The sequence below is a fragment of the Molothrus ater genome, chromosome 1, assembly GCF_012460135.2.
Source record: "Molothrus ater isolate BHLD 08-10-18 breed brown headed cowbird chromosome 1, BPBGC_Mater_1.1, whole genome shotgun sequence".
Classification (NCBI taxonomy): domain Eukaryota; kingdom Metazoa; phylum Chordata; class Aves; order Passeriformes; family Icteridae; genus Molothrus; species Molothrus ater.
In genome coordinates this window covers 69,451,172-69,474,115 of record NC_050478.2, presented here as the reverse complement: position 1 = coordinate 69,474,115, position 22,944 = coordinate 69,451,172, and the positions used below count along the sequence as shown (strand labels likewise).

Genomic DNA, 22,944 nt, shown 5'->3' with positions numbered 1-22,944 from the left:
GGCAAAATGATAATGACAGCAATTTATTCAATTTATCCAATGAAATATCTCAGATTGTATTAATAGGCTAAAGTGATGTTTACATGTGTAGTTTTAGGTAAAGTTTCCTATATAGACAAGCTCTTTAGGTCAGTAGTTAAGCTCCACCTAGATGCACTCTAATGAGATGGACATTGCAAAAACACAGGACTTGCATAATTTGTAATTTGGACTGGAATTTCTTCAAGAAACTGTGTTTTCCTTGGGATTACAAACTGGGACAGCCTCTTCTCTGGGGGACAGACCAGCTCTTGTTTGCCTAAATTAACACTTCTTACTCAAATAATGTTTTGGGAAATTTCATCTGGTTAAAATGACTCATTAGAATATTTTCAGGAAAAAATGTAATTGTGAATTTAAATTGATTTCCCCTTCTACCTAAACCAACAACAAAACAAAAAAAATGAAACTGACTGAGGAAATATAAATATTTTGAACTTGGGGCAATGATCATGCACTTTTTCCCCATCTTCCCTTTGGCTTCCTAATTCAGAAACTTGCTGAGGTGTTTTGTTCCCCACATTATGAAAGAGGATACCTTTCATAGAGTTTTATGATCTTTTAGGAAAAAGAAAATGTTGCTTTCTGGACTCTAGCAGTCAGAGCACAAAACTTGTTTTCTGTATGTAGCAATGCAGTGTATGTAAAGCATGCATGTCTTTCACAATGTAGCCTATTCTGGCTTGTGGTTGATGTGTAGCTACCTATCAGAGATGAGCTTGGGAAGAAACAGATTAGGAAATTTTATGCAGACTCACATTTTTTATTAGTTTATGTGGGCTTTTTTTCTTGTTGCATTTAGTTATATTGAGTGAAGACATAGGTGCTCCGTCAGTGGTTGGAAAGGAATAGCCCTGTTCCAGGCACCTGTACAGCTTTTCTAGGGCTTGACAGACTGTTAGAGCTGACTGTGTTTAGATGAAGCCCATAGAGTGTCTACATTTGCGTAGGCAAATGCCCATGCCAGTGGTACTTGCCCAACACCTCCCAGCTGTATGCACAGGTGACCTGCCTGGCAGCTCTAGTGATCTGCTTGTGCCACAGCCACTTACTTACATAGAGAATCCTGAGCACTGAAGTTCAGTGTCAGAGCTGGTCCATGAAAGTCCATGGAAATGCATGTGAACCCCAAAAAGCAGTTGGCAGGGAGAGAGACTGAAACCCTGCAGAGTCTCCCTGGGGTGTGGTGCCCTGTTGGATTGCTGGAGCAGCTCTTTGGAACCTATACTAACCTTACACCATACAGATGAAAATCCAGGAGGCATGAACTTTGATGTCTGGAACAGTACACTTTCACATATGTTATTTCAAGCTGGACTTGCAAATCCAAATTACTGTGAAGGCAATAAATGGTTTTATATATGTGGTATATATATATATTTATATATATATATATAAAATTTCAGTTCATGTTCCTCCTTTATAGCCATCCTTTCACACTTCCAGTGCCTTCAGCTTGTTTCTTTGGGGTGGAAATCATAGAGCCATAGAATGGTTGGGGTTGGAAAGGACCTTAAAAATCATCTAGTTCCAACCCCCCTACCATGAGCAGGGACACTTTTCACTGGATCAGGTTGCTAAAAAGTCCCCATCTAACCTGGCCTCCAGCACTGCCAGGGATGGGGCATCCACAGCTCCTCTGGGCAACTTGTCCGGTGCCTCAGCACCCTCACTGTAAATCATTTCTTCCTAAAATCTACCTAAAATCTTCCTACCCTCTTGCAGTTTATTGACATTACTCCTTGGAAAAATCTCGGTGCATAGGCCAGAAGAAGTAGCAGATGATGGGATGCTCCAAGAAAAATCCCCTGCATCCCAGTGTAGGTGCAGACACAACTAAATCTCCTTACAGCAGAAATACTTGTCACCTGCCAAGTAGAGATTCTTCTGCTTTGAATCACTAAATATTATTCTCACGAATTTTATTCCAGTTATCAAGGCTCTCTCCAATTTCCTTTAGGTTATTGATTTCTCTCAATATTCCCTTTCAGCACTGGATAGTCCCATATCCCCTATATCACCTTATCTGCATTATAATTCTGCTAATCCACATCTTCTCTAGTTTAAAAACAAGTTCCTCTATGCCACTACATCAGATGTCTTACAGGACTTGACATAAATCTATCACATTTCCAAGAAAATCAGAGAGAAAGATTAAAAGTCATGTCCCCATTTTAACCAACCCAAGCTGTATTTTATGCTATTCTCTATCTGCTTTGCATACAACAGCAGTCAGACTTACAGGTCTCTAGAGGCCATCATATTCCACCTTTCACTTTTTTTTCTTGCTGTTCTCCTCTCATATGGTTTTGTTTTGTTTCCAACATAGACACAGAGTATGGTAGATGTATTTAAAATAGGGAAAATCAGTAAGAGCTCAAATCCTGCAGGAGTTCTTTATGTGAATTTCCAAACTATTCAGGAGGAGTTTGTTACAGAAATCCTTTATGAAATTTATCAAGTTTGACATCAAGTCTGCCAAACTAGCAATTGCACCAATGTGTTCCTCAGCGCAATAATAATTCACTATGCAATGGCAACAAGGGTTTGTCTGTCCAAGTTTATTCCAAAAGCATACAATGTGGAGGGATTTAAAAGTTGGGGAGTGTTTTTAGTTCTGATCATGGTATCTCTAGGTTGCATTCTGTATCAACAAATTGGAAATAACATACCTTTAACAGCTTACTGTGCCAACTTTATTAGAGAGTATCAAAAAAAAGTTAAAAAAAATGTTAAGCAGGAGTTACCATAATTAATTATCATCACTCAAGAGACTTATATGGGACTTATTCAGAACAGAAGCGTGTGTGAGAATGCTAATAACAAAAATTTGTGGGCACTGTGGTGCCCCAGCCAGCAGACATGGCAAGAGCTGAGGTGACAGTCTGGACCCTGTGGTCACAGTCCTGGCTCTGGTCATGGCAATACACACAACTTTGGCTTGAAGCAAAGTGCATGACTATTTCTGTATAACTTCAGTTCATTGCAGTTGTTGATGCTGCAGCTCAAATCAGCATTTATTTGACTGAATGATGTTTAAGATGATGAAATGATCTCTAATTATAATGTGCTGAAAGAGCTCCTGAAAAATTGTCTCCTTTCTGCTTTTAATTTAGCTGGAGGCATTGGAAAAGAAATCCAGATGGTGGAAAAAATTTCTTAAGTCACAGTAAAGGATTCATATGTATTCTTCAGGAAACTTCCATGTCTTTTTTGGTGTCTTGGGCCCTGTTCTAGTACAGCACAGCAAGGTGCATTTGACCCCAAGGATATGGTACATCTTAGTGAGATCAGAGGAGCATGCGCACATCATATCAGTTTTGATTGTATTTGGAGCCAGGCAGATCCAAGTGTTAAACTTTTCATTCAGTCATTTTAAATTGTGTATCAGGCAAACCCATAAAAGTTTGTCTTCTTTTAACTTCTCCCTGTTTGCCCACAAGGTAGCAATTCCCAGATAAATGCTATAATCAAGTTCCTTTTGCCCAAATTATTTTGTGTCCATTCTGAGCAGTAGTATTTTAGTATGCACACCATAAAACTGTTCTGGATTATTTGCTCTGAGCCACAGCACATCAAAAATGCACATGTAGTTTGTTGTTTTCTCTCACTTCAAGCTTGCTACTACTGCTGGTGCTTGCCATTTTTCTTTTGACTTTTGTGCTTCCAGTGCTCTCACTGTCCTGTTCACCAAGTCTCCTCTATTTCATGCTCTTTCCAGGCTAGTGCCAACAATACATGTAATACACTGACTATTTCCTCTGCTAGGTCATAAATTGCATTCTCTGTCTTAGGATCCAGTCCTGCAGTGTCCTCAACAGTGTTCAGGCATGCAAGAGCATGCTGTGAGGAAAAAGTCACATTGGTTTGTACAGGGCTTTTTTAAATGGTGAAACCAAACACCTGCATGGGTCCCTTGCCATCTGGTCCATCAGGAATGGCCTTGAATGGTCGGCCATCACAGAGCTTGAGGGATGGGAGCAAGGTACCAGCTCCTCACTGTTCCCAGCCAGAAAACAATTTTCCCCTTCAGTGCAGAACTCAAGGAGCCCTGGTAGTGCTGAGCATGGCATTGTAATGCAGTCACTCCCCAAAAAGTCACTCCTGAGCTGCTTTCTCCACGGCTCAGCACTGAGCCTTTGAGAGGAGAGCCAAAACGCTGCCCCAGGAGGCTCTGAAGTTGTGTTGGCACAGGCAGTGTTGTGGAGGGAGCACTGGGGAGAAAGTGGTTTGCTGAGCCAGAGGGTAGGAAGAGAGAAGGGGTTGAGATGCAGGCTAATCCAGAAAAATGTGGGTACTTTCCACCTGAGAACTGGCATCTCACCAAAGGATCCTTGGGTCTGCTTGGAGAGGATATTACCCTTTCTTGCTGCAGGGTTCTTTGGCTCCTAGGTCATTTCCAGAGTTGTTATTGCAAAGTAATATTCACGAGAACTGATCTGGGAGGTAAAAAAAAAAATACTCTTTTCATCTGGGTGTGTGACCCATAATGAAGCTTAATCAGCTTTGTAAGGTAGCTTCTGTATCCTACTGTTTCCAATAAATAAAACTTCAGATGAAAATTAGGCATTTAAAGAGACCCTCTCAGTAGGTTTAGGTTTTTTTTCCTTCAATATCCATTCTATTTATAGCTTTTTATGATAAATGGCCACTGTATTGCCAAGCATTCAATAGAGTTTTTATTTGTGCATACTAGCATTTTATGTAAAATAAAGCAACCTAGACTTGCTTTTTGGTTAATTATTACCAGTAATTTCTGATCTTTTTAGAGGGGTGGGTGCTGACTTACTGCAACTTGCCTTGGTGTCTGTGAGTGTGTATTATGACATCCCACTTTACTTGCTTTTCTTTAGGAGAGTGGGACAGAAATCAAACCAAATAAAAGAATACTGAGAACATTTTGAGCAAGCTTGGATCCAGAGAGAGAATGTGGTGCTTGGATTGTCATTCTAAACGTGGGCAAACTGATATTTTTCTAAGTTTTGTTGAGTTCTTTTTATATAAAAAACACATCAAATATAACTGTTCATGTAATATAAAAAAATAATTGGAACACATTACTTATTTTGAGCATAGAGACACATACCATTCAAGAGAATAAGCCCATAAAATTCCTATTTGCATCTGCTCTAGATGTCTGAATGATATTTTCTGCTCTGTGTAATCTCTCAAGCTGCTGTGCTCCATGCCTCTCCTGTGCAGGCTGTGTGATTTTAGTGAGCTCTTTTTGTTTGCCAAGACTGCAAAAGCTGATTAGAGAGGGAGGGGTCTGCCCTGCCAGGACACCAGCAGGGATCTGATCCTGACAATTCTGTGCAAGCCAATATGTAACTCTGGCCATTTTCTAGCAAATTATATTTTGCCTGTAAGTTTGGTAGTATACTTTGCATTTATGGTCACTTAATGTCTCTCACTTTACTTTGGGGTATATTCTGTTGAGTTCTCATGTTATTTTATTCCTATATATTTGCAGCAACTCTTAACCACTAACACTTTCTGAAAATAATTTGCAGGTTTGCCAGTTAGGTGCTGAACTTCAACCACTTTTGTGCTCTATGTATGAAGTATATCATTATAAGAGGCTTTCTTAAAATGTCTTCTCTGAAATTTCAGACCATGTTTAATCTTGCTCACACATCCAGCACTGTAATTTCAAGTTCAGCTTGCAGTTTATAACTCTGCAATCCTTTTTTTGAAGAGCTGCTAACCAATTATTCTCCAACCTATGCGTGAAGAGTTGCATATTTGTGCCAAAACCATAATACTTTGTTCTTCTGTCTACTAAATAAAATGCTGGTTTTGAAGAGCATTTCTCCAATTTTCCTGCAGGCGTGCATATTAATAAAGTTGTGCCCCTAAATCAGCCTTAACCAAGTAATTTAACAAAGGTCAGGGTTGCTTAAATTGTAGTCACAGGAGTCCAAAGAAGTGAATAGATGCAGAGGGTAAAGAGGAGAGCTGTAATACAATAGCTAAAATCATGTTAGTTCAAGCTGTGAAAGCATTAATCCTGAGAATAATTAATCCCTGGAATAATGTTTGTGCTATTGTTGTACAGTTCTACAAGCAAGTATAAGAAATTATTATGTATTATTATGCCAATAAACACAATAATAATTCTTCTTTTGCTAATGACCTGAATACCCAGAATTAAATAATTTTGCAAATTAAGTGGTTTCACAAAATGACCAGCATGTATAATTATATTTTTATAGAGGTGCATACACATATATACTTTCTTTAAGAATTATGGACCTTTATTCCCAGTAAATCTTTAATTAGGTTTGTTCCATAATTTCTGTTCTTCTTTGTATATATGTGTGATGTATGCAATCAGTGGTTGGAAAAAAATTAGAAATCCCACGCGGTCTTATAGTCATGTCACTTCTCATTACAGGAAGTGACAGTGAATGTGTTTAAAAGTGCTGATGTGATCACTGGAATGACTGCTACAAAGCAGCCTAATTCATCTTTTCTAAGAAACCTGCATAAAGTCTGGGTGTTTTTCCTATGCGTGACAGTTAAAATCAGTACAGATAATTTTGGAATCATAAGAATTCTTCAGGCACAAGCCCAAGGAAGTTTTGCACATTTTCTTTGTGTGTATTTTCATCTACAGTAGGCCAGCTGTTAAAAAAATACAGTGCACAGAGAATACAAACACTAATGAGGAATATTAGACCAATTTGGCATGCTAATGTAATTCTTGCGGAAATTCCTCCCTTTCCTCTCCCCTCTTAATTTTTCAAGTGCATCTTCTCATAATCTACCCTGATTACTTGACTGCTGAGATACTATTAATTTCTTTTCTTTCCACAAGATTCCAAGATATTAAAGGTAGATGAAGATAATATTTTTCTATAGGTATAGAACAAACCATAAAACCATGTGATATGATTTCTGCATCAAGCCCAGCATGACTGTTTGAACTGTACCATCTTTTCAGAAAGTAAATCAGCCTCAACTTTAATCTGCAAGTGATGGCAAGTCTACTGCACCTACATTCAAGCTGACCCAGAATTTAGATTCTGATATTAATTTCTTCATTCTCAGTTTCAAAATGCAAACTACCATTGTGCTTTTATTTTCTACAGCCTTTAATGTTAAAAGAAGTTTGCTAGTGGAAATTTTTTAAAGTTTTCTTTAAGAGATTGCTTTATCAATTTTAGCAATGTCAAGATGTTTCCACACTTTTGTAACTCATCAGAATAATATGGCTAGTAAATATGTGTAAATACATTAGTTTGCTTCATTTAAAAGGAAGGAAAAAAAGAATTAAAATACTGGGTCATCTACCCTGTCCCATGCAGCCATGTACAGTTCTGACCTCAAATTTTACTCCTCTCTTCTCAAGTAGCATACCCTTAAAAGTAGTTATTGCTTAATTTTGAAGCTCTGAATGCAAGCTCAGAGAATGTCTTGTAACAGCATTGGGGTGCGCTCAAGTTGTGCTCTGTGCTCTGATCCTTACTTATAAGCTACATTTGTGTCTTGCAAGATCACTGCAAGATTCATCTGTGTTCATGAAGATAAGTCAAAACAGAGGCTATTAAAGCAGAAAGTTTTATTAATTAGTAATTAGATTAGTAAATGAACTGAGTAAGAAGAATTATTTAATTCTGCATGGAACCTATCTTTTCAAATACAGGATAGTTTCCTTACAGCAAAACCATACAAAAAAATTATAAAAAAAGTGCTAATTATACTCCTAGACTTGCTTACATGTCAAAACCATTTTTTTCAGTGTTGCTTCATTATTGAGGGTTAGTGTACTTCACCAGCAAGTGGCAGAACATGTCCTAAGCAGGGATTTTCCATTGCATGCCACAATTACAGACAATTGACATTTGATGATAATAACCAGAAAACTTTCATGAAATAAATGACACCTGAGTAAGCTTCATAACCATTTGCCTCACCCTCCCTTGGAATGCATCTGTGCTGTGTGAAGGCTAGGAGCAGTTCTCGTGATTGCAAGCACAATTATTAGAAGCCAGGGGAGCACAGAACATTTCCTGAGATAGGTTGCACTGGATAGTTTACACACTGCTTGTAGTGGATTTTAGAACTCTTTCTTGTGTGTAGGTCTGAGTGTGCTCCCAGGAACAAAATGGTAGTCTGTGCTGGGGATTATACACTTGCATCCTAAAGTTTCTGTGTTTCCTGAGCTTGGTTCAACCCTGTCTTGTATTTTTGCCAGCTCTCCGCTCATGTCACTGAACCCAAAGTAGAAATGATGCTGTCAAATCCAAATAGTTTGGTAGAGAAGTGCAAGAATGGTGCCACTTGTTTTTGGTGCCTGTGGTTTGAGCAGCAGCAGCAGGCAAAGCTGCTGGCCTGTGTGAACTCGTCACTTTGTTATGTAACACTCTCCTGTAACTTTGCTTGTTTCATGACCACGTCCAGCTAAACTGCTGAGAGCCCACAAACTGTGTGCCAAAAGCATGTGGGTTGCAGGTGTCTCTGGCCATGAGTAGTGATGTGTAAAACTGCAGTGCTGGGAAGATCCATAAAGGTACAACTCAGCAAGTGTGGTGGAATTCTATTCCCACAGACTGAGAGTTTCTGCTTGTGAAGCCCATCAGCAAACACACTTCTGTCACCTACATGGTGAGTAATGTGGAAGAAAAGTTTTCTTCATTCAAAGACCAAAAAGTGATGACTGAAAAAACAGATTTTTTTCCATCTTGATGCTAGCTGGAATGGGATATGCTACTGTCACATTATATAATTGGGACTTGTCATCTACATCATTGCCCTTCAGGACCCTCAAAACTACTCTACCTGTCCATCCCTCCTTCACATTCACCTGCTTATTGTCTGGATCCTACTCAGACTCAGGAGTACATCTAGAGTTGAGAAACCATCCTTCAGCCCTTCTTGCTCTTCTTCCATTCTGAGGGGGAGGAACAAACCTGGCAACTGCAGCAGTCCATTTGCATGTTGGGATCACAGAGTCAGTAAGATGTTTCACATACTTAATTGTTGCACAGTGTTGAGAACGCTTTTGCAGTGTAAACGAATGGTATTTGTCATGTTCCTAGGAATCCCATGAGTTTTGGCCCATTCTCAGTTTTGCAATTTTTCAACAAATGTTATTAGAATGTGGAGTTTTTTCATCTTAAATGCAGAGACCAACTTAACTGTTCTGACATCTGAACTTTAGAGAACCCTTAAGAACTCTTAATTGCTTAGCTTAAAAACAAGCCAAGGCCCAGCACAGAACAGATGTATAGTAATAAACTTATCTCATAATGTCAAATGATTAAACAGTGGATTCTTTTTTACATTTAAATATACAAGACTTTCCATTAAGGGACTTTGTTGACTCTGATAACAGTTTCACAACCATTAAGTTTATTTCTACAGCTATTTGTTAAAAGCCAATAGGGAAAATAATAGAAACTAATTGAAAAGCAAAGCAAACAAAGCAGAGCCTAGAATGTTTCAGTTAATAAGCAATAGAGATTGTATTGATTTCATTTTATAAACAACATTAATCCTCAATAACAATTAAAGTGCAGACAGGTTGCTTGTTTAAGTTATCAGATAAGACGGCCTTCTCAGGTAGATATCTCGGGTAGTAATTTGAAAAGGATATGAGGATTCAAGAATCTATTGATCTATCCATCATGAGCCTGTGTCATGAGAAATGTTCTTGGCAAGGTGCAGTAGTTCTTAAAACCTCAAAGACTGGCAGTGCAAAATTCTTGCTGCTGAAAACATTGCAAGCCTAAATGAAAATGGTACAGTTTCGAAAGTAGCTTTGTGTATTTTCCCCAAATTATGGAGATGAATGAAGTGAGGCATCAGATCTTGTGTGCTCTTTGTTGAAAGGCAGCAGAAGTGAATATGTGGAGCCTCAAAGCAGGATCTACATTCAAAACTCTGGGAAGCTTTGGTCCTGGGTATCCTCTGCTGGCAGAAAATTACCAAAGCTATTCCAGAGACATTTCTACTCCCAAATCAGGAGCAGATACAACACCTTTAGACAGTGGCTTAGAACTCTAAGGAAGGCTGGAAAAGAATTATGTGAGTGCAAATCTCTAAAAATACAAACAAAAGCCTCTGGCATTTTATACAAAGCAGTGCCATATTCAGAGCTCAGGTGTTGACAGGTATTTATTTGCACTTGTTCTGTGACTCTCTGTACTTGGTGGTGAATGAACGCTTCTCAAGGTATGTTGGTGTAGGTGGCTCTGGAGGTGCTCCTTTTGTTTTTCTGGTTCTGTGGCAGCAGCTGGGAAGAGCAGCAGGGCAGACTCCCTCTTTTAGTGTGGTGAGAAATCCAGAGGCTTACTTTTGATTGCTGGTCCCTGCTGAAGACCTGGCTTTGGCCAAGGGCCTCCAGCACAGTCAGACTAACCAGCAAATTGGTTCTTGGCTTGTGCTTAAGCCACTTGTGTGCTCATGAATGAGAGCTGCTCTCTTCAGCTCATGGTGGGCAGGGCCTGATCCAGTGGCTTGCTATCCAAGTCTGTGTGGAAAGGTTGCTTAGCAGGTTTGTGTTCAGTGCAGGGACCCATGGTCCTCCTCTGCCATGCAGAACTTCAAGGCTGTGTCTCGTTATATGTGATATTGGAGGTTGCTCAAAGCAATGTCTCAATATATGTGATACTGGATTGTTGCTCCCCATCTGACCCACTCTGGAACACTTCCAGGGATGGGGCATCCACAGCTCTTCTCTGGGTGACCTCTTGCAGTGTGTCTCCTCATCCTCCCAGCTGTTCTGCTGAAATTGGGCTGAATTTTATGGACTTGTTCAAAATCCATTAGATAAAAATGAAGGAAATTAAAATAAAGAAGGAGATTGAATGTGATTCTATGATCTCATGTTAACAGCACACATAGGAGAGAAGATACTTTGATGTCAGTTCCTGTTTTATTAAACATACCGCACAAAAGTGTGAAATAGGCAGTAGAACAGGGACTGACACGCTGATTTCCTTGATCCAGCTGAATGTCCAAGAGCACTCTCTCTGGCCAAGATAATATCTGGTTGTTCCAAGTAGTGTGGAATAGCTTTCATAGGAAAGAACATTGTTCCCAAACTGCCTTAGGGGTTCTTCAGGGAATTAATTCAAATTCTTTTATGGTGAGAAGGAGAATGAAGCCAATGAAGCCCATTCTTCTGTGGATATGGATGAGATCACTGGTTCTGAGCCAGCAGTGACCTCCTCTGGCTGTATATTTTGAAAAACAGACTGTCCTCCTACCCCAAACTGTATCGGGGTCCTACTTTACAACCAGGTTTTGAAATTCCTGCAGGGTGTCCTGTGTCCTAGGAAAAAAGTAGGGTTTAAGACAAGGTCTTCTCATAGCAGTTTCTCCTATCTGAGCTGAAGTGTTGTTTTTGGGATCAGGTTTATGACTCTGGAGAAGTAAAATCAAATAAGATCATGCTAGAAACTTGTACTTTAGTGTTCTTTGGTCAAGATAAGATGCATTGTACTGTATACAAATCACACTTTACAGTGGAGCAGTGTACTGCATATATTGGCATTCCTGTTTTTTTAATATAATAGAATGGGTTGGGTTGGGAGGGACATTAAAAATTGCCTAGTTTCAACCTCCCTGCAACATACAGGAACACCTTCCACTAGAACAGGCCTCTCAAAGTCCCATCCAGCCTGACCTTGAACACTTCCAGGGAAGGGCATTCACAGTTTCTGTGGGCAACCTGTTCCAGTGTCTCACCACCCTATTATCTAATCTAAACTCACCCTCTTCCAGTTCAACCCCACTACCTCTTGTCCCATCATCACAAGCTCTTGAAAAAAGTCCCATCTCTCCTGTAGGTCTTCTTTAGGTACTGCACCACACAGCTTGGCATGATTGGCAAACTCACTGAGGGTGCCCTTGATCCCACTGTCCATGTCACTGACAAAGACGTTGAACAGCACCAGTGCCTGGACCAACCCCAAGGAACTCCAGCTGTCACAGGTCTCTGCTTGGACCAGGGAGCCCTTGAAAACAACTCCTTGAGCCAGTTCCTTATCCACTGAGTGGTCCACCTCACAAATCCGTGTCTCTCCAAGGCTATCAGGTGGCACAGTGTCAAATGTTTTGTTCAAGTCCAGGTAGATGATGTCTGTCACTTATCTACTTCCCTTATCCACCAACACTGTAAACCCATCTTAGAAGGCCACCAAGTTTGTCAGGCTTGATCTGCTCTTAGCAAAGCTGGCTGTCACCAACCATCTTCTTATTTTCCTTCTGCCTCAGCATGGATTCCAGGCAGATCTGCTCCATAATCTTGCCAGGTCCAGAGGTGAGACTGACCAGCCTGTGGTTCCCTGGTTCTTTCATTTTTCTCTTTTGAAAAATAATGACAATGTTTCCTCTTTTCTTCACTGGATTGTCATGACATCTCAAATATGATGAGTAGTGGCTTACCCACTTCCTTGGCCAGTTCTTCAAGAACTGCAGATGTATCTTGTCACAAGTCCCATGGACTTGTGCACCTTAAGGTTTATTAGATGCCCTCCAATTTGATTTTCCAAGGTGGACAGTTTTTCCCTCTCCCAGTCCCTGCCTTTGGGTTCTACAGTTTGGGCAGGGTGGCCCAAATCACTTGCTTGTCAAGACTGAGGCTATCTCTGTATCCTGGGTAGCCAGGTCTTCTGTTTCCTTCTGGAAAGGGACTACATTTTCCCAAATCTTCCTTTTATGTACCTATAGAAGCTTCTCTTGTTGACCTTAATGTCCCTGGCTGAATTTAATTTTATCAGAGCTTTAACTTTCCTTACATGATCCTGTACAATATCTCTGTATTGCTCCCAGGCTACCTGTCCTTGCATCCACCCTTTATAGGTGGAAGCATATATTTATATAATTAAATAAAAAATTATATTATCATAATAAAATTATATTGAAATATAAGAAGAATAATAGGTATGATTAATTAAAGAAATCAATAGACTGTTGGAAGTAAGAGATAACTGAGAGATAAACTAAAAAAATTTGCATAAATGAAAGCATTTACTCCAAGCACATTTCTGTTTATGATAAGAGTCTTCGGATATAGCAGAGACTAAAAAAGATGGTAACAAAAAGGAACCAAAGAAACCTGCCTGTCTTAAGGCAGAAGCTTGCAGTTGCTTCAGGTAGAAATTTCCTGTTAACTTTTGTAGTCCTTGGAGAGTAGCCGACTGTCATCAATTCCTGGTCAATATTTGAGTAATGCTCTTTGGCAAGTCACACCATTTGCTATTTGCTCGATCAATGTATAATAGCCCAATGACTCAATATTATAAAACTCAATGACCTGTGAAACTTCAACATTTACATTTCTGTTAAAATCTCAAATAGTTCTTTATTAGTAGGAACTCAAGCTAAAATGCCAAAGAGATAAGCATGATGACAATTATTAGCTACTTTTCTTAGTCACACTGAGACAAATTCTAGTGCTTTTACTAAAACTAAACACTATGAAATGAATGAAACTGCTCCCAGGGAAAGTTAAAACTCATCACACATTTGAGGGATTAGAAGATGCAGAGGTCAGAATCTGTCCCGGGCATCCCACGTGAATTTTCTTGTTTTACTCATCCTACTTACTATGGCATGTTGTAACTGTACCCAAATGGGCATAAAATATTTACTGACTTGTAGTAGGAGTCTCCAGTGTTCCACAGGAACTCTCTGCATGAAACACCATCAATTATCTAGTTATCAAATGTCTGTGCAGTTTAGCAGGTTTTAGAGCGGTAAGTACATTATCAGATAAAATCCTGACCCAGTTGAAAACAATGGGACCATACCTCAGACCTGGTGGAGAACCTTCCATTTACAGCCTCCTAAAGTCTTGCAGTTGCAGCCCATTTCCCATACCCTCCCTGGCTCCTGGCAGCCCAGGAGCAGAGCAGAGAGGGCTGGGGCTGTTGCTGCCAGGCTGGGTGCTCCCGCAGACACCGTGTCTCCGTGCAGGGCTGCCAGCCTCTGCAAACACATTTCTGCTGACCAGGCACTCCCTGCGTGTCCCCGTGCAAAGTCAAACCTGGAAACTTGAACTGCACTGTGGGTGACTTACCTTGTTTAAAGCTGCATGTTTGACTGTCCTGAAAGCATCAAAAACACTGAGGTGGGCCAAGAAAGCATATCAGGATCTTGGTCCTTGTGTGGCTACAGCTCCCGTTAACACTCAGAGGTGAGTGAGATCAGCACTTCAGCTCATTTCAGTGCAAGATCAAATGGGTGAAGCTAAACTATTTACTGTCAAACAGAATTTGTAGACACCAAAGAGCAGGCAAAACAGAGATGCAAGCAAATGTCTGCCTCTCATCTGTTGTAATTCACAATCTCTAAGCTCAGACAGATGCCATGATGTTGTGAAAGTTCTGCATCAAATATGGGTGCTGATTTGACCCCCTGGCTTGAGGTAGAAAGTTCATATACTTTAATACTTCAGTGTTCCAGAGTTAGATCTAGAGTGGTGATTCTGTGTTGAAAAAGCAGACTTACATGCATTAGGGCATTGCCACAAACATAATTGCCTCTTTTTTATTTCTTTCCTTTCACTTTCCTTCAAATACAGTGGATTAAAGAATTGTCAACCAGCTAGCTCACAGACGTATTTGCCAGAATAACCATTTGGACAAACATTATTATTTATTTTTCCTATTAAGAAAATGTCCATCAAGCTATCAGGACTGGGTTCAGTTGCCAAGTGAAATCACTAATAAGAAAAGATAAAGATCTTAATAATAATCTGACCAAATTAGTGGTGAGAGCTGGTATAGGAAGTGCTCTGCTGACCTTTGAGGCACAGCACATGGGATATTTAAGGAAAGATGAAGCTAGCAGATGTGAGATAGGGTGAAAGAAACTCTCTACTGACCAAGGCTGTTTCCATGGCAGGTCAATGGAGCATGTGGAGGTACCCAAGTGTGCAGTGGTCACATCATGTAAAGTCCAGATTGGTGAGCCTCCACGTTTGCTCCCATACCTTGCTCCCCAAACCCTTGTGGAACAGGAACAGTTGATACAGGAGGCATTTCAAATAACACACATGAGAGAAAAATATTTTCTGGCTGCAGAAAGGAGAAGAAATATAAGATGTATGGCTGTCCTAATAGCTCTGAAGAGATTTTCCGATTTTCTGACAACTTTGGCAGATTCTGACTGTGTTCGTGTGGCACCTCTGTTCCAGCAGCCCCATGTGTCCCTGCCCTGGCACAGTGGGCTCTGTGTACCTTGCACTGTATGAACGCTCTGTAAACATACAGTGTGTATGTAAGTGCAGGTTGTTACACGCACTTACTACTTGAAGCAACTCAGAGCAGCTCTTGGGTCACTATTTGCATGAAGAATGTGTGTGGGTTTATCATTATGCAAAAGGTTTTAGACACACCTGCTAGAACAAATGAAACATTTCTAGAAAAAAATAAACCTGCCTTTTGCTGTATTGAATATCTGCAGTGTGTTCTCTTGCATATTACACCATTTCACCACACTGGAACGTCAGTACTCCCTTGGGAAGGCGTGTACCACCCCATTTCATTCAGCTCCTTAAACAAATGTTGGAGAAACAAATTAAATCTGAAGCAACATGAAACAGGATAAAGAGGGAAGATAGAGCACATCTAGCTAAGGAAAAATTAAGGTCATGTCAACACAGTACAGTGCTGCACAGAGCCAAGACATTAGTATTCCTAAGAAGTACTGTACATTTGGATGTAACAATATGAGGTAACTTCTTAAACTACCTCCATATGACAGGTGTTTTCTTGTCAGAGCCTGGTGGCAATGCAGCTTGGCATCATCACAGCAGTTCTTTGCCTTACGTGTAGCTTGCACTGTGTTTGTCCTGCCACATCTTTCTTTCAGATGTTTCAACAGCTTGGAGTTGTTTTTGATGGGAAGTAACATCTTCAGGCTGCCTGTGAACCCAGGCTCTCTTGTCCAGGAGATGCAAGTGCTCCTGGCTCCTGGCTTCCTCTGAGGGCAGCCCTCAGCAGGAGTCCCCACTGAGCTCTGGAGCACTCTGACCTCATTCTGCACCAAGGAACATTCCATGCTTTCCTTTCTCCCTTTCACATGCACAAATGGGAGTGTTTTTACTCTCCATTCTAGGAGTAAAAACATGCTTTGGAGGCTAAAGTTCAGTTTACCCTGCCTACCTTTTTTTACCCTTTTATTTATTCTGTTTGCTCTTTATTAAATGCAGCCTCACCCACAGAATGTGGGTATGTGAGGCTGTTGAGGCTTCTGCAAAAGCTCTGTTAATTGTGCTATGTTGAATAAAAAAAAGTGATCTATAGATCATATATGCATAAAAAGAATGAACAGTGCTCCCCTCTTTCATGTAAGCAATGAAAAAGCCAAGTCATATAGGAGGCAAACCACAAATGTTGTTGATTATCCTGATTATTTGAAGCATGTGAACAAGAAACTGCTTTAACATTGAACAAGTAGCAGTGACTATGAAATAAAAGGAATAGTGAAGCCATGAATGCCAGTTTACAGTAAGGTGCAGTAAATAGCCACATGTTAAATGTATTAATACAAGAGCTATAAAGAGTCCTGGCTTTCCTTATTGTTCAGTGTGTTGTTGGGCACTACAATTGTGGTGCATGGATGAAAGAGGGTCTAATAATGGACATGAACATAATAGATAATTTACTTGCAGCATTTCCATTGCAAAGGTAGGAATTAGCTCTGAACATTTGTGCATAACAGGTCTGAAATCTGTTTGCAGTGTTGTGAGAGAAATACACCTGCAGAGTCCTGAGTCTGTCAGAACAATCTGGTATTCTCAGTCAGTGCAGCAGTGATGTGCCAGGTCATCTTGGTTTACTCATCTGCATCACTTGCTATCTCCTTAAGCACACTTTGGCTTGGTTTGGTTTTGCTTCCCTGTGCCCCTGCCCCCACCCTCCTAAACTGTATTTGTGCTCAGACCTTTGGTGGAGAGAGAAAGACTTGAGTATAGTTTCTCAGTTTTTCCCTGGATTTTGTCATCATTGTGGACATCGTTAACCTGTGCTGTCAAAAAACAAGGCTTTTTGTTCATGTCGGGAAGAAGAATGAAGTAAGTGCCTTTATTCTTCATGGCAGGCTGATAAAATGTAACAGAAAGGGAGAGCGATGCTGCCAAGGTGAAGGAAAGAGTGCAGGCTTTCTGCATGCATATATCCCCTTACACCTGCACAAAAACCATGATATGTATTTAGTGAAATCATGCTTCTGTTTCCCAGGGGCATGAATGAATGAATAGGCAGGAAAGCCAATAAGCCAAGTGAATCTTTCAAGTCACTCCATTTAGGTCACCAGTTTTTGGCCAGTAGAGTGATCTCTCAAATGAATTGGTGCTTCTATTTTATTTATAAAAACAAAGACCAAGTCTTTCACCTGCTTTAGAACATTTAAGTAATCCTAAAGAATTGAGCATGATTCTTTGCATATTTTGTACCAGCAATTCTGGCAACCCCAATTGCTGCCAATACGTATCTACATATGAAAATAATTCATTGAATATCCATCCCTTTGTCTGAGAGGCAGTGTCATCTGCTCAGGAACTGGTTGGAAATACTATTGAAAGATGGTGATATAAGGAGAAATAAAGAACATGAAAAAATATGCAGTGCTACAAAAAGAAATACTAGAGATGAACTTAAGGAGAGATATTCAAGTGATACTGACAAATCATCAATTCTTGTCATCCTCTTTATATATTACAAAAGGAGGCTATACAGTAAAATTCAAAGTATACACTTAGAACCCTCAGAGTATGTCTTCTTTTCTTATTGTGCTTTTGTGGCCTGGCAGATATCTTTTCTACTGAAGCATCTAGCTAGGAAAGCAAATTAACTGTTCTTTTCTGTTTCTTGCCCCTCAAAGCAGGAGATAAAAGGAGCAGATACACACAGCTTAGCTAGCTGCTGGTGGTATTAGTGCAGTGTGTTTGTCCCTGAGGTTCCTGCCTGTCATATTGCACTCTCCACCCTTCGATTAATGGTATTCTGGAATGTCCAGAAAAGTCTGAAAGAATCACCTTGACTTTGTGAGACTGTTTAATGATGACTACATCAGCCTACATTTCTCTGTAGAAAGCAAAAAAATGGGTGGAAAGACAGAAAAAGGGAATCTTCCATTCTTCTTCCCTTGACATTCCAGCAGATGATACAAATAATGAAAAATAGCTGAATTCTTCCTTGCTGTTAGTCAATACCATTGACTACTTTCTAACAGCTAACTCCATTATAAAGTTTATATTTCATTTATCTAGCATAGATTTTTATGTACAGAGCCCTCAATGTTTAAATGTCTCTCACATTTTCTTAAAGTTAAATGTATGATCACTACAGGTTCACTCTGCACTTAGGAAGGTAGTAATGGGGCTTGGAAGTTCTGATGGAGTAATAGCCTCTGTTCAGATTACAAATAGTATTTTACCTTTGCTTATAAATGAAGTAAAGGATTATACTGGGGCATCTTTGTGGATGCATCACTAATTTGATGAGGGGTTGTTATATTTTTAACTACTCTGCTTCTCCTGTTACACAACTTGCCAGTGGCTTCTTAACAAATGTGAGACATTTTCCACTTGGCCATTTTGGTTCTAGCATGAGCAATCTCATTTACTAACAGTATGTTAGCTGTGGTTTCTTGTCTATGAATTGAGGACAAACCAATGTGGTCAACCTTTTTCATCACACGATAGAAGGATTTCTTTCTTTGACTCTTTCCATCTTCTCTCCAAATGATACCCTCCTACTTGCTCTTGATGGAAAGTTCTGCATCACTAGCTGAGTAAAGGGAAAATCCCAAGATGTGTGCACACACACAAGTACCAGAAGTGCCTTCTCAACAATGCTCTAAGGCACCTATTCTTAATGCAGAGCACACAGACTGAAATCATCCTCTCTTTTAGGCTTAATTACATCCCTTATATAAGTGGAGCCAGCTGGGGTTTTTTTCCCCCCAGCTTCTTCAATTCCTAGAAGGTTACTCTAGCACAGGGACTCTCAGGTTACTGTTGCCAAGGAGTTTACAGCTGTACTCAGAGAGGATAATATACTATCAGTCATCTCATCTGTATCACCTCATACAAACTTGGTTTCTTTTTTTAATTTTTTTTTTCATTTCTAATGTGCTGTTCTCCATCATCTGGGTGCTCTTGAAAGGAGGAAACTTACTCAAACTTGCCAAGTTCTTATACTCAAAAAAATTCCCTAATGGCTTAACTTTGGCAGTAATGAGGGATGGGGGAGGAGAATAGGGGTGAAGGGGCTTTTCTTCTGGCTGTGAGCCACCACCTGTGTAAAAAACATCCTCATGGTGTTTACAGGAAAGAAATGCATCTCATATTCCAGTTCTTTGTTATGCCAGTCATGTTGGGGGACTTCTTTTGAGCTATGGTAGGAAACCTCTTTTTTTCTATTCAACAGAGAGTGTTTAGACAGTTTGAAGAACTCTTGTCTCCCTTCCTCTATTTGAGCTCAAGTCTTCAATTAGATGTAATTGAAAAAGGTAGAGTAAATGGCAGGTGCCTGCCTCTTTGGAAGGCATAATTATGACTAGCTTGCAGACTTGGAATTTTGATGACTGAATAAATAGACAGATGTGTTTATGTACACACTGACATCAGTACTGACAGGATGACACAAGGACGTTTGTAGCTCTGTAGTCTGTAGGATGAGGAGGAAAATGAGGGGTTTGGGCTGCTTTCCCACCCTCTCATTTAGAAAATGAGAATTTGTTCTGTCTTAATATCTGTGGATGAGGTGTGCTATTGTGAAGCAATAGCTATTTGTGCCTATGAAAGATAATAACAGCTGGAGTTATGTCTTAGGCAGTGATTTGTGCTAGCTAGGGGGTTCCCATTCAACATATTCAATAAGAGATCTTATTTTGTTTCTCCTTCCACTTTTACTCTTGTTTATCTTCTCTATCTTCTCAGCATTCTACAGGTAAGAAATTGCCCTGAGTCTGAATAGAAATTGGAATGTGTTGCCAAGTAATCGTCTCTGCTGGACTCAAAGGTAGGTATTCTGAAAAAAAAAAAATAAAAGCTGTGCAAAGAACTTCAATTTCCTTCAAAGGCACTAAGCACTATCATAGCCATGTTGCTGTGTGGTAATCATTAAAAAAAAAAAAAAAGACAACCCAGGCAACTACTGCTTGGAGGGGAGCAGTAAAATCTTTGGGTAACCAAGGTCTTCACAAGGTCCTCATGCTCCCTCTGCCATGGCTTGTAGGTGGTGATACTGGGACAAACAAACCAGTTGTTATCTAATCTATAGCGTAATAAAATATTGGTGCTTCTAGGACATTAGCTATCTTTTCGTCATATGTTGTTAATCTGCCTATCATTATTGTGTCTGATATCAAAAAATGTTCTCAAAACACTGTTTAGTCAGCAGTCCTCTGTTTTTTCCCCATTGTCTTCTATGTTACAGATCAATGTAGTCATCTATTATGTCATTGTGTTCTTTGTACGCAATCAGAGCATGGTCACTGTTGAAAATGACTCACCATTTTTGAATTTGCAAAGGCTCAGTGAAAACTGTTGGGTATGTTCTTAACACACACCTTGAGCTAAGTTCAAGAATGATGTCTCAGTTTAGGATGATTTCTTTTACATTTGTTACGAAGATTTCATAAATGGTCTGATTTTGCTAGACCTACTCTGATGCCATGTGGAAGGAGTTCTACTTTGTTGTGTATCACAACTCTCTTCTCTTTCACTGATATGTTAATTTAAATTGCCAGTATGTTAATTAAAATAGTGTGATGATTATAGAAGCTTTGGTGGTGCAGGGCTGAGAGATCCCAATTTAAGGACTGGTGACACTAAGAGTGTCTTTATTTGCTCGTCAGTTGAGACTTTTTCTCTGTTGTAAATACAGTTTCTCTTGAACAGTGTCTGAAAAAGACCAAACAAAGGGTGGTTAGGAAATGGCTTTGCTTGTCTGTTTGTCCTGCAAAAAAACTCAATTGCCAGGAATATGCTTTTATTGCTCTCCAGGGAATAATGAAAGAAAATAAAATAACTGAACTAAGTGTAAAATATCTAAGTGAATAAGACATAGAACCAGATTTGAACAGTGTCTCTTCTTACATTAGGCTATTACAAAGTTTTTTAGATTGTGAGTTTCTTTAATTCAGCTATTCCCCATTAGCTCACATTTCTTTTATGTTTCCCTCATCTGTTCTGCTCACTGAAATAAATAACTTTGGTATCTGAGTATCTATGATATTGTGTACTCAGGTCCTTCAAAAAGAAAATACTTTCATACTTCTCTTTCTTTCAATCAAAACAAAGGCTCTCATCAGTGAGACATTGAAGTTATAATCTCTGTACCCACTAGTGTGGACTCCTTTGTTGTGTTTTATAGACCTGCAAAGTCTCATCTGCCTTTACATGCTTGCACAATGTGCATTGTTTGCTCCCACAAAGCTACATTCTCATACGTCCTGTTACTAGCACAGATCTGTCATTATTCCTCAAACAGCTTCCTCATGCCCTCTGCCAGCTTTACACCAAGTGTAGAAAGTCCTGGAGTGTATCAACATCCTGAGGTTTATTGTTGTGGAATTAAGCTCACTTCTGCTTGTATTGCTTTGGTCTTGCACCTCATGGGTGTTTTCTGTCTGCGCTCATTTTAACAAGTGCTGTGCAGGTGCTGCCTGTTTGGTGGGTATCACCCAGGTCATTGCTGTGAGAGCTTGGTTCTGCTCTTCACCAAATAAAGCAGCCACCTGTCCCATGTGCTGAGGTATAAAAACCTAGAAGATGGGAGCATGTGCTTAGAAATTTTCTGGTACCAATTCTTACTGGGAGCAGTCCTACTGGAAGCACTACAGCTAATATTTACCTTTAATTTTTTACATAGGAAATGAGGAATGGCTACATTTAATAAAAATAAAGTAATTTGCTGCCTGAGGTTATCTTCCTGCTTTTACTGGTGTGAAGTAACCCTGGGAAGTTCATTGCTAGAGGAGCTTTTCCTTATGATATAACTACATACATAGTAGCAACAGAGCATTTTTATTTGTATCATTTATTCTTTCTCCTGCTTCCTTTCATAAATTAAAAGAAAGCAACTCTTCCAATTTGCAAATAAAGCTGCCTCTGTGTCACAAACACAACAGCACAGTTCTCTTTGCCAATGGTTGTACCTCTTCACAACCCTTGCTGCTACCAGGACATCAGCTAAGCGTGTGATACAACAGTCTGAATCAAGGAAAATTGCATTGTGATGATTAAGAGAACAGCAAGGAAGAAGGAAAAGGACAAGCTCTTATTCAATTCCTCTATTTAATTTTAAAATAATTTTTCCTAAGATTAAGAAAAATTCAACATTGGGTTTTTTCCTCCATTTGGTCTGGTTAAGGAGAGAAAAAATAAGAAAATAGTTGCAAAATAACATTAGAAGTATTTAAAATATAAAGAATTGGGATACAGCAGTCAATGCACATTCATCTGTTGGGTGGAAGTTACGTATGTTGAATGTTAGAGGGGCTAGCCATGTTGTACAATTTGTAGAACTAGGCACTCTGAGAGAGAGCTGCAGGGGAGAGTTCACATAAGAAAGGAAACAAAGCTAAGGTCTCATGCCATGATATGCATTCCAGCTGTTGTCCTGGATCTGAGAGTCAGAAGTCACTCACTTTCATGAACAATTCTGTATTTTTATGAAATATTATGTAATATTTTGAAGAAAAATATTCCTATGTAAAAAAAATATTTTAAAAGCTAAAAAAAAATAGAAGTCACTCTTTGGATAGCAAGGAAGTTTGAATCTTCTGGAGTCTGAACAACTGCAAAGACCCAGATATATGAGCCACAGCTTAGGAAAGGGAGCATGACTTTGGTAAAAAGATTGCAGTTGGGCTAAAAGATACATTCCTCTGGCCCTTAAATGTGGCATGTCCATTTGCCCTTCAAGTCCATTTTGG

General features: G+C 39.6%; 1 long non-coding RNA gene across 1 annotated transcript in view; it reads left to right on the top strand.

Moving 5' to 3' along the window:
• The window catches only part of LOC118698892 (uncharacterized), a 67,507-nt gene that overhangs the window by 12,376 nt on the left and 32,187 nt on the right, over positions 1-22,944 (top strand). Inside the window, exon 4 of the long non-coding RNA XR_004981967.2 lies at positions 19,943-20,024. This is a non-coding gene — a long non-coding RNA (uncharacterized LOC118698892). The remainder of the gene's footprint in view (positions 1-19,942; positions 20,025-22,944) is intronic.